At 37.8% G+C, this 12254-nt stretch overlaps 1 protein-coding gene across 1 annotated transcript in view; it reads left to right on the top strand.

Moving 5' to 3' along the window:
• LOC126298537 (uncharacterized) overlaps positions 1 to 12254 on the top strand; it is a 106319-nt gene that overhangs the window by 59133 nt on the left and 34932 nt on the right. The gene's annotated exons all lie outside the window — the stretch shown is intronic.

Raw genomic sequence — 12254 nt, 5'->3', positions numbered from 1 at the left:
TGCCAGCCACTGCTTTGATTGGTGTCTCATTTCAGACAGTATTGAAAATGAACGAAGGTAACTTAAAGCAAATGTCTCATCAGTGAGAAGTCCATTAGAAATGAAGACACAAAGAAACAAATTCGACATAACAAGGGTAGGGCTTGATTTTTTTTGTATTTTTTTCAAAGGAACCTTCCTGATATTAGCAGAAATGGAATAAGAAGAATTATGGGTTACCGAAATCTGAGTGCTAAATGTGGGGTTTAACTTCAGTTCTCCTTTTAATGAATCCACTGCCTTAGCCACAGCAACACCTCTCTCAGCATCATATTATGGCCAACACACATTACATCTTAAAGTAAGGATTTAGTATAAACAATCTGTGTGGAGGTATTGAAAATTATTCAATTTTTTTTTTTCATTTACTTTTGGGGGGCGTGAACTGTATTTACACCTACATCTATATCCATACTCTGCAAACCACTGTTAAGTCCATTGTAGAGCATTTATCCCACTGGACCAGTTATTAGGGCTTTTTACTGTTCCATTCACATATGGAGAAGGAAGAATGGCTATTTAAATGCAGATGGTATCAGTCAACACATACATATGGGTGGATGTAATGCTTTGGAGGGCCATAAAATGGAATAATCACATAGGCTTACTTGTGGGTCAAGAAGCTAGCAGACGCCGATTTATTGGAAGAATACTAGGGAAATGCAATTACTCTATAGACTGCTCACAGATCACTCATGTGACCCAACTTAGAATATTGCTCAACTCTGTCAGACTCATACTTACTTGGACTAATAGGTGATAATGAACATATAAAGATAAGACCAGCATGAATGGCCACAGATTTCTTTGGTTAGCAAACGTGTGTTACAAAGATGTGGGAAGTACTGAACTGGAAGTCTCTTTATGAGGTATGTGAACTATCCCAAGAGAGCCTGCTTACAAAGATGCTGCACACATCTTGCATAAGGCTACTTTGTAGTAGCTAATTCGTCATGTTAAACATACCGTACTCATTCTTATGGTGCACCTATTTATATCTTATTTGCCTGAATCAATGGTTTTCATGTCCAGTAGATGAACTGCTAAGTGCTTAAACAATTTTACATCATTAAGTCACTATATCAAAGTTAGTATTTATTCCAACAGAATACTTTAATGATGTTCATTTTCAAAACAAGAAGGTCCACTGAAGTAGGAAGATTTTCACATGTTTCTAAAATACGGTATTATTAAATATCTAACAACAACATAATATACACAAATAATAAACATTATGTTTACACATCATGTAATTAAAGCATTTTAATTAGCCAATATGTTCATAGTATTCAAATGACATTCATACTTTTCTCTATTTTAATTACCAAGTTTTTGTGTTCACACTTATCTCCCCAGTTTTCATAAAGACCTACCATTTAATTTCCAGAAACCAAAATTTCAGCACCTGTTTGAATTATTTCTGTAATTAGTATGTATTCATAAGAGACGTATACAATTTTGAGTGCTGGTAGAGAAAGACTGAGTATCTAGGATGTTAACATTGAATTTTGGAAAGATTTTAATTATTGTTGTTGTTGGGATCTTCAATCCAGAGACTGTTTTGATGCAGCTCTCCATGCAACTCTATCCTGTGCAAGCTTCTTCATCTCTCAGTACCAACTGCAACTTACATCCTTCTGAATCTGTTTAGTGTATTCATCCCTTGGCCTACTACTACAATTTTTACCCTCCCTGATTCCCTCCAATAGTAAATTGGTAATCCCTTGGTGCCTTGAAACGTGTCCTACGAACCTGACCCTTCTTTTAGTCAGGCTGTGCCACGATTTCCTCTTCTCTCTAATTCTATTCAGCACCTCCTCATTATTTACAGGATCTGCCCATCTAATCTTCAGCATTCTTCTGTAGCACTACATTTTGAAAGCTTCTATTCTCTTTTTGCCTAACTATTTATCATCCATGTTTCACTTCCATACATGGCTACACTCCATACAAATACTTTCAGAAAAGACTTCCTGACACTTAAATCTATACTCGATGTTAACAAATTCCTTTTCTTGAGAAATTTTTTCCTTGCCATAGCCAGTCTACATTTTATATTCTCTCTACTTTGACCATCATCAGTTATTTTGCTCCCCAAATAGCAAAACCCATCTACTACTTTAAGTGTCTCATTTCCTAATCTAATTCCCTCAGCGTCACCTGACTTCATTCAACCATATTCCATTATCCTCGTTTTGCTTTTATTGATGTTCATCTTATATCCTCCTCTCAAGACACTGTCCATTCCATTCAGCTGCTCTTCCAAGTCCCTTGCTGTCTCTGACAGAATTACAATGTCATCGGCGAACCTCAATGTTTTTATTTCTTCTCCATGGATTTTAATACCTACTCCAAATTTTTCTTTTGTTTCCTGTACTGCTTGCTCAATAAACAGGTTGAATAACATTGGGGATAGACTACAACCCTGTCTCACTCCCTTCTCAACCACTGCTTCCCTTTCATGCCCCTCTACTCTTATAACTGCCATCTGGTTCCTATAAAAATTGTAAATAGCCTTTTGCTCCCAGTATTGTACCCCTAACACCTTCAGAATTTTAAAGAGAGTATTTCAGTCAACATTGTCAAAAGCTTTCTTCAAGTCTACAAATGCTAGAAATCTAGGTTTGCCTTTCTTAATGTATACTGTAAGATAAGTCGTAGGGTCAATACTGCCTCACATGTTCGTACATTTCTATGGAATCCAATATGATCTTAGTCAAGTTCGGCTTCTACTAATTTTCCCAGTCATCTGGAAAGAATTTGTATTAGTATTTTCTAGCCATTACTTATTAAACTGATAGTTGGGTAATTTTCACACCTGTCAACATCGGCATTCTTTGGGATTGTAATTATTATATTCTTCTTGAAGGCTGAGGTTATTTCACCTGCCTCATACATCTTGCTCACCAGATGGTAGAGTTTTGTCATGGCTGGCTCTTCCAAGGCTATCAGTAGCTCTAATGGAATGTTGTCTATTCCTGGGGCCTTTTTTTTACTTAGGTCTTTCAGCACTCTGTCAAATTCTTCACATAGTATCATATCCCGTCTTATCTTCAACTACGTCCTCTTCCGTTTGCATAATGTTGCCCTCAAGTATGTCACCCTTGTGTGGATCCTCTATGTACTGCTTCCATCTTTCCGCTTTCCTTTGTTTGCTCAGGACTGGTTTTCCATCTGAGCTTTTGATATTTGTACAGGTGATTCTCTGTTCTCCAATTTTTTTAATTCTTTTTAATTTTTCTGTATGCAGTATCTTTCTTAGCACTAGTGATATGCGTTACTACAACATAACATTTTTGAAAACTACAAAATTTAAGAAAGACATACCAAGTGGAATGCTTCTAACACCAATTTCAAAAAATTTTATCTTAGAAATGACAAAGTTAGAGATATGTGAATTAGTCTAGTTACTGATATGCCAATTAGTCAGGTAAGATATGGAGTGAAGAACATCAAGGTACACAAAATGCAGTTATAATTAAAATTTATTTGTTAATTCAAATTTGTTGCACACTTATTAATGTTAGCTAATGATGAATATTACTACTAGAAAAGTAATTACTAAAGTAGCTTGCCCAAATGATTCAGTGAGACATGATGCACTTAAAAAAAAAAAAAAAAAAAAAAAAAAAAAAAAAAAAAAAAAAAAAAAAAACAAAAAAAAAAAAAAAAAAAAAAAAAAAAAACTAAGATACAGTGTTGTTAGGACAAAGTTGAAATTTGTGTCATCAACCTGGTGGTTTACACAATATAATTATGATACATAACAAGATGAGTTTCTTGCAAATAATATACAGGTGGCTACCAGCACACATAGCAAGACCCATGTAGTTACTTGTATCAGTGGGGCACCTGTTTTAGTGTAGAATCAGGATTTCAAAGTAGTAAAAATAACAGAACAGCCCTACAAAATGTTTGACCTTTCCTAGCACTGGTCCTCAGAGGGCCCTCTGTGAGGTTTAATATCTTTCCTGTATGTAGGAGGTGAGAGACTTAATACATATGTAACATAGCACACAGAATGAAGAAATGTTGACCATCATTTTACAGGCATATCAAGAGAATGCAATACCTAAACAGATGTTTAAGTATATAGAGGGTATTAATAATATTTTGGGAACAATCAAAATTAGAAAATATCTGAAGGATGCTGCTATAAGAGATTCAGGTATACAAGACCAAGAAACATTCAGTCACAAAGTACTGTAGATGAAATGTGAGTAATGAGATGAGGGAAGTAAGGACTGGAACAGCCTGGTTGGAAGAACGGAAGAAAATGGACAGTGAGAAGATGAAAGAAGTGTGGTAACTGAGAAAATCTCACAATTCATGTGGTCCTCTAGCAGTTTATAGTAATCAGAAAGGTGCACAATACCTCTCACCTGATGCCAGACAAAGACTTACAAAGACTACAGCATGTTCTTATTCCTGCTTGCATAATTCTAAATGGGCAGCATCGTAGGAAATATTTTACAACTGTGTGACTACTAACGTATTTAGAGTATAAAATTATGCTGCTAAATTCACTTAATAATCCTTGTCATCTCACTGAAAAACTATGAATACTTCAAATATTATGTGTGATGTTAAGGTAACGATTTTAGTTTTCTTCAATAATTTCCTGTATCTAAGCTAGAGACTGTTGTTAACTTTAGTATTATGAATGATATGCCTTAGTAACCATTTTATAATGACAGAGTTCTATGGGCTTATGTCTTATCGTTGTAGTTGTACTAGTCCCATCACTGCATGAAAAGGTTGTGTCTTCTGTCAGTTCAAAACTCATTGAAGGACTTTTTCTTCCTTTATGGACTACAGTTATTTCAACTGTTTTTCCTTTTTTTGCACATTTTTCTCATCACCTTTTAGTGTTTCTCTGTTCTTTGTTCCATTCAAGTAGCTCCAGTGTTCTAGGGTCCTTCATGCAAGTGTTTGGATTCCAGTGATTTCATTATAAGTAGTGGCCATTCCTAACTATCTTGTGAAGTAATGTGGAGGTTGCCCTTATCCCTTTCAACACCTTTGCACCATACATTGTGCATCTTTAATTTGGTAAAGTAAATCAACAGCCTTTTTGTCAGTCTGTTGGTATTCATCCTTCAGATGTGGCCATATAAAGTTATTCTTCTTTTTATATTTTCAATATGTATACAAAATTCATTGTTATGTCATGTTTTCCACTTTATTTTTTTCCTTAACTGGCCCCATAATATTTTTTTACTATTTCCCTTTGTGTGATTTCCAAGGCTTCCATCACTGCTTTTTTGTTCAGAGTTACTGTAAATTACTGCTGAATGTAAAACTGCTGCTGACAAAATTTTTACAAGACTATGCGATCTTAACTGTAACACTAACCCTGTAAATATGTGTTATAGTGGTCATGAAACTCAGCTCCAGTCTATCAGACTAAACACCAACTGCACAACTCAACAAAGAGAGTTCAGTGATGACAACATCAGAGTAGTAAATTGCCAAGTGAAACATTGGAGGAAACTGAAATAGATAGCATATTTGACAGTTTCTGGTCACTGATAAGTTCAATGCATATTTTACTAATATAGCAAATCATTTACTCCAAAATTAGTATGAATACAGATGTGCTTGTCTACCAAATTATTTAAATGCTAGTCTGAAGTCTATGTTCCTTCAAGCAGTCACAGAGACAGGGATATAAGGCAAATAATAAGGTACTCAAAAACAAACACTGATGTGGGCTTGACAGCGTGCCAGATTAAGTATTAAAAAGTCCTCTGATTATGTAATAAAACCACTAATGCATTTAGCAAACACATCCTTATCGAATGGAACCTTTTCCAACAGCTAACATGAGTCCTATATTCAAAACTGGTGCACTGAAAATGTAAATAACTATTGGCCAGCTTCACAACTCAGTCTTTTCTACAAAATATTTCAAAGTCTTTTCCACAGCAGGCTTCGAAGCTACATATAATCATCTTCTTAACAACCTTACAACAACTAAACTATTATCCATATCACAATTCGGATTTCTAAAGGGTTCTGATATTAAAAAGCCTCTCTACACATACAGTTAGAATCACTTAATTTATTAGATTATAAATTACTGGCTGTTGGTACATTTTGTGGTGGGTCAAAGGAATTTGACTATGTAAATCACAATATCCTTTTAAGTAAATGAGAATATTACAGTGTAACAGGATTTACTGCAAAATAGTTCAAATCCTATATCTCTGACTGAAAACAAAGGGTATCAATGGGACAGAGAGGTGTATTAAGCTATCAGGCAACATCCAACTAGAAAGGAATAACATGTGATGTCCTCCAAAGTTCCATCTCAGGGCCATTACTTTTTCTTCTGCATATCATTGACCTCTCATCAGTAACATTACCAGTTGCTAAGATTGTTTCAATTGCAGATGACACAAACATTGTAATAAATAGAAAATTAAGTATAGCCTCAGATAAGTTTACTAATTACATTTTAAATGACATTAATAAATAGTTTCTAGCCAATTCTCTGTCACTAAAACTTGAAAAATTATATTACATGCAGTTCAGTGTGAACCTGATTGATGCCTGTATGTTATTAATATTATCACATAATATAAATTGCTTACAATCTGATTTCTGAACAAATTTTGTGCAGCAATGTGATCATTATAAATTTGTACTGTAAAACGCATTTTTTTAAATTTGATGATGTGTGGCTACAACAGCAATTTAATATTTGCTTAGACGTTTTATACCTACTTAATGTAAATAGGATTAAGGCAATTTGATATGGGACCTGTGGAAGCACATTAGCATATCTGATCATATTTTGTAAATACTTATCATGTATTCTTGTTTACTGTCATGTTCCACATCCCAGAAACCTCCTCACTATGGATCAATTGGAAAGAAAAGCACATCTAATCTAATCGAATCTACTTTACGGAACTCCTTTATTCATCACTAATAATATGAGTACACTCTGAGAAATCTTCTCAAATCAAGAATCTGTTGAGGAGTCTGAAAATCTGTGACTGCTCTTATTTTATTAGGGTTGGGATTGTCTCCATTGCTATTCACCATGTGCCCCAAGGTTTTCTATTTCTTGGCTGACAAACATATTCTTTCTAAGCCAGGCATAGACCTGTAGTCTTTACACATTTTAACAGATGGTCAATCAGCTTAGGAACCTTTTTTTTTATCTTTTTTTAAATGTCATCCTGATAGTAAAGATATGTTACCCATTTAATGTGTTGAAGAAGGTTTTCCATCCCTCATTAACAGATGACTGGTGTGTTGAATAGTCCAAATGGCTTGACTTTGAACTCCCATAGGCCATAATGAGGTATAAAGGCAATCTTTTCCTTGTCAACATCATCAACTGTGATTTGCCACTAGAGAGACTGGCTGTCCGTAACAGAGAAATACTTCACTCTTATCAAGCAGTCTGTAGTGTTAATAATATGTGACAGTGGGTAGACCCATTCCTTCATGATTTTCTCCAGTTGGCAGTAGCTGACACCAAAACCCCATGTGCCATACTTCTTCACAAAAACTGCAGAGGAGTACCGTGGACTCTGTGAATGTTCAGTGATGTCATCCTGCTGCATCTTCTCCACTTCATCCCGAATCACTCATCGTTCAGCCAGTGACACCCTCTATGAGTGCTGGTTAATTAGTGTATGATCCCCACTGTTGTTACGGTGATTTACCTTTTGCCATTTGGTCTCCGTACATGGAAACACCTGAAGTCTGCTAATCTACTGCAGAACAGGTAAAATCTGGCAATGTTGTTCCTTGGTCTGGCCAGATCCTATTTGCAGTTCGATAGTAGTTTACACCTCTCTGTGCCTTGTAATATTAGTGGGGAGTAGTGGAACAAGGCCAACATGAGCACATTTTTTTTTAGTTCGGGTTGCTACATCAGGTGCAGGTATGCACTCAGGGACAAACCTATTGTTCTCCTTTGACTGATACGCCGTTAACCCATTGTTCTCCTTTGATTGAGAGATCCTTAACCTATTGTTCTGCTAAAAGGATCCTTCTTTTTGATTGACAGGTCCTTAACCTATCATTCCCCCCTCCACTCACTCCTTCCCCCCCCCCTCCCCACACACACACCTCAGGAATACAATAACCCACCCCCTCCCCCTCACTGCTACAGTTACACTTTCAAGTCTACATTACTCAAATACCTACATGTCACTCTTATCAATCTGAATGACTACTTAATTAAATTGTTCAGTTAATTAACCCCTCCCCCTCTGTTAACCCCCTGATCTCCCCCTCCCTTCTCTCCCTGCCCTTCCCTATCTGGTTGTGGATTCACCTCTGAAGGTGATTGATGACCTCTACATTTAAACTCAATGGTCACAGTGATGGGTTAACTGATGACTCTGTGTTCCATTTCGACAGATGCCCCTTATTGCAGTCATGTACGTTTTGGTGCTAGCCATACCCAGAAGGTGGTGCCCTCCACCAAGACACTTTGCCCATCTCAAAAAAGCGATGTCAGTGAACCATTACACGGTAGCCAACAGTGTACCAGTGGACAGATAGAATGGAAAAGACACCATCGGTGTAGTGTAATAATAAACATCACAGTTAATAGTGTAAACAATTTTAGCAATTTTACAGTAATTTCAACACCGACCAATGATATGACAGCATGCTTCCCGGTTTCAGTATCATCGATAAACTGCCCCTCCTCTACTTTGTGAGCACTATTGCGAATGTAGACAGATGACTGTGCAGTATGTCCATTCATTGTTAATTCTCGCACATATACATCATGAAAGTATACCAGACAGTGACCTACAAATTTCTAACACCTCGAGCGTAATGCGTAATTTACTATCTGTCTCTATACCGATGGCAGTAATAGGCAACAGATAAACACATAGCAGTGGCACCCCCCCATGAACCATGGACCTTGCCGTTGGTGGGGAGGCTTGCGTGCCTCAGCGATACAGATGGCCGTACCGTAGGTGCAACCACAACGGAGGGGTATCTGTTGAGAGGCCAGACAAACGTGTGGTTCCTGAAGAGGGGCAGCAGCCTTTTCAGTAGTTGCAGGGGCAACAGTCTGGATGATTGACTGATCTGGCCTTGCAACATTAACCAAAACGGCGTTGCTGTGCTGGTACTGCGAACGGCTGAAAGCAAGGGGAAACTACAGCCGTAATTTTTCCCGAGGACATGCAGCTTTACTGTATGATTAAATGATGATGGCATCCTCTTGGGTAAAATATTCCAGAGGTAAAATAGTCCCCCATTCGGATCTCCGGGCGGGGACTACTCAGGAGGATGTCGTTATCAGGAGAAAGAAAACTGGCGTTCTACGGATCGGAGCGTGGAATGTCAGATCCCTTAATCGGGCAGGTAGGTTAGAAAATTTAAAAAGAGAAATGGATAGGTTAAAGTTAGATATAGTGGGAATTAGTGAAGTTCGGTGGCAGGAGGAACAAGACTTCTGCTCAGGTGATTACAGGGTTATAAACACAAAATCAAATAGGGGTAATGCAGGAGTAGGTTTAATAATGAATAGGAAAATAGGAATGCGGGTAAGCTACTACAAACAGCATAGTGAACGCATTATTGTGGCCAAGATAGATACGAAGCCCACACCTACTACAGTAGTACAAGTTTATATGCCAACTAGCTCTGCAGGTGACGAAGAAATTGAAGAAATGTACGATGAAATAAAAGAAATTATTCAGATAGTGAAGGGAGACGAAAATTTAATAGTAATGGGTGACTGGAATTCGAGTGTAGGAAAAGGGAGAGAAGGAAACATAGTAGGTGAATATGGATTGGGGCTAAGAAATGAAAGAGGAAGCCGCCAAGTAGAATTTTGTACAGAGCACAACTTAGTCATAGGTAACACTTGGTTTAAGAATCATGAAAGAAGGTTGTATACGTGGAAGAACCCTGGAGATACTAAAAGGTATCAGATAGATTATATAATGGTAAGACAGAGATTTAGGAACCAGGTTTTAAGTTGTAAGACATTTCCAGGGGCAGATGTGGACTCTGACCACAATCTATTGGTTATGACCTGTAGATTAAAACTGAAGAAAATGCAAAAATGTGGGAAATTAAGGAGATGGGACCTGGATAAACTGAAAGAACCAGAGGTTGTACAGAGTTTCAGGGAGAGCATAAGGGAACAATTGACAGGAATAGGGGAAAGAAATACAGTAGAAGAAGAATGGGCAGCTCTGAGGGATGAAGTAGTGAAGGCAGCAGAGGATAAAGTAGGTAAAAAGACGAGGGCTGCTAGAAATCCTTGGGTAACAGAAGAAATATTGAATTTAATTGATGAAAGGAGAAAATATAAAAATGCAGTAAATGAAGCAGGCAAAAATGAATACAAACGTCTCAAAAATGAGATCGACAGGAAGTGCAAAATGGCTAAACAGGGATGGCTAGAGGACAAATGTAAGGATGTAGAGGCTTATCTCACTAGGGGTAAGATAGATACTGCCTACAGGAAAATTAAAGAGACCTTTGGAGAGAAGAGAACCACGTGTATGAATATCAAGAGCTCAGATGGCAACCCAGTTCTAAGCAAAGAAGGGAAGGCAGAAAGGTGGCAGGAGTATATAGAAGCTTTATACAAGGGTGATGTACTTGAGGACAATATTATGGAAATGGAAGAGGATGTAGATGAAGACGAAATGGATGATACGATACTGCGTGAAGAGTTTGACAGAGCACTGAAAGACCTGAGTCGAAACAAGGCCCCCGGAGTAGACAACATTCCATTAGAACTACTGACGGCCTTGGGAGAGCCAGTCCTGACAAAACTCTACCAGCTGGTGAGCAAGATGTATGAGACAGGCGAAATACCCTCAGACTTCAAGAAGAATATAATAATTCCAATCCCAAAGAAAGCAGGTGCTGACAGATGTGAAAATTACCGAACTATCAGTTTAATAAGTCACAGCTGCAAAATACTAACGCGAATTCTTTACAGACGAATGGAAAAACTGGTAGATGCAGACCTCGGGGAGGATCAGTTTGGATTCCGTCGAAATGTTGGAACACGTGATGCAATACTGACCTTACGAGTTATCTTAGAAGCTAGATTAAGAAAAGGCAAACCTACGTTCCTAGCATTTGTAGACTTAGAGAAAGCTTTTGACAATGTTGACTGGAATACTCTTTTTCAAATTCTAAAGGTGGCAGGGGTAAAATACAGGGAGCGAAAGTCTATTTACAATTTGTACAGAAACCAGATGGCAGTCATAAGAGTCGAGGGGCATGAAAGGGAAGCAGTGGTTGGGAAAGGAGTGAGACAGGGTTGTAGCCTCTCCCCGATGTTATTCAATCTGTATATTGAGCAAGCAGTAAAGGAAACAAAAGAAAAATTCGGAGTAGGTATTAAAATTCATGGAGACGAAGTAAAAACTTTGAGGTTCGCCGATGACATTGTAATTCTGTCAGAGACGGCAAAGGACTTGGAAGAGCAGTTGAACGGAATGGACAGTGTCTTGAAAGGAGGATATAAGATGAACATCAACAAAAGCAAAACGAGGATAATGGAATGTAGTCCAATTAAATCGGGTGATGCTGAGGGAATTAGATTAGGAAATGAGACACTAAAAAGTAGTAAAGGAGTTTTGCTATTTAAGAAGTAAAATAACTGATGATGGTCGAAGTAGAGAGGATATAAAATGTAGACTGGCAATGGCAAGGAAAGCGTTTCTGAAGAAGAGAAATTTGTTAACATCGAATATAGATTTAAGTGTCAGGAAGTCATTTCTGAAAATATTTGTTTGGAGTGAGGCCATGTATGGAAGTGAAAAATGGACGATAACTAGTTTGGACAAGAAGAGAATAGAAGCTTTCGAAATGTGGTGCTACAGAAGAATACTGAAGATAAGGTGGATAGATCACGTAAATAATGAGGAGGTATTGAATAGGATTGGGGAGAAGAGAAGTTTGTGGGACAACTTGACTAGAAGAAGGGATCGGTTGGTAGGACATGTTTTGAGGCATCAAGGGATCACAAATTTAGCATTGGAGGGCAGTGTGGAGGGTAAAAATCGTAGAGGGAGACCGAGAGATGAGTACACTAAGCAGATTCAGAAGGATGTAGGTTGCAGTAGGTACTGGGAGATGAAGAAGCTTGCACAGGATAGAGTAGCATGGAGAGCTGCATCAAACCAGTCTCAGGACTGAACACCACAACAACAACAACAGTGGCATCCAACATGTGAAATTACACGTCATGTGGCCAC

This window comes from Schistocerca gregaria, chromosome X, assembly GCF_023897955.1.
Source record: "Schistocerca gregaria isolate iqSchGreg1 chromosome X, iqSchGreg1.2, whole genome shotgun sequence".
Classification (NCBI taxonomy): domain Eukaryota; kingdom Metazoa; phylum Arthropoda; class Insecta; order Orthoptera; family Acrididae; genus Schistocerca; species Schistocerca gregaria.
The sequence above is the reverse complement of the archived record's forward strand: the minus strand, read 5'-3'. Positions and strand labels throughout refer to the sequence as shown.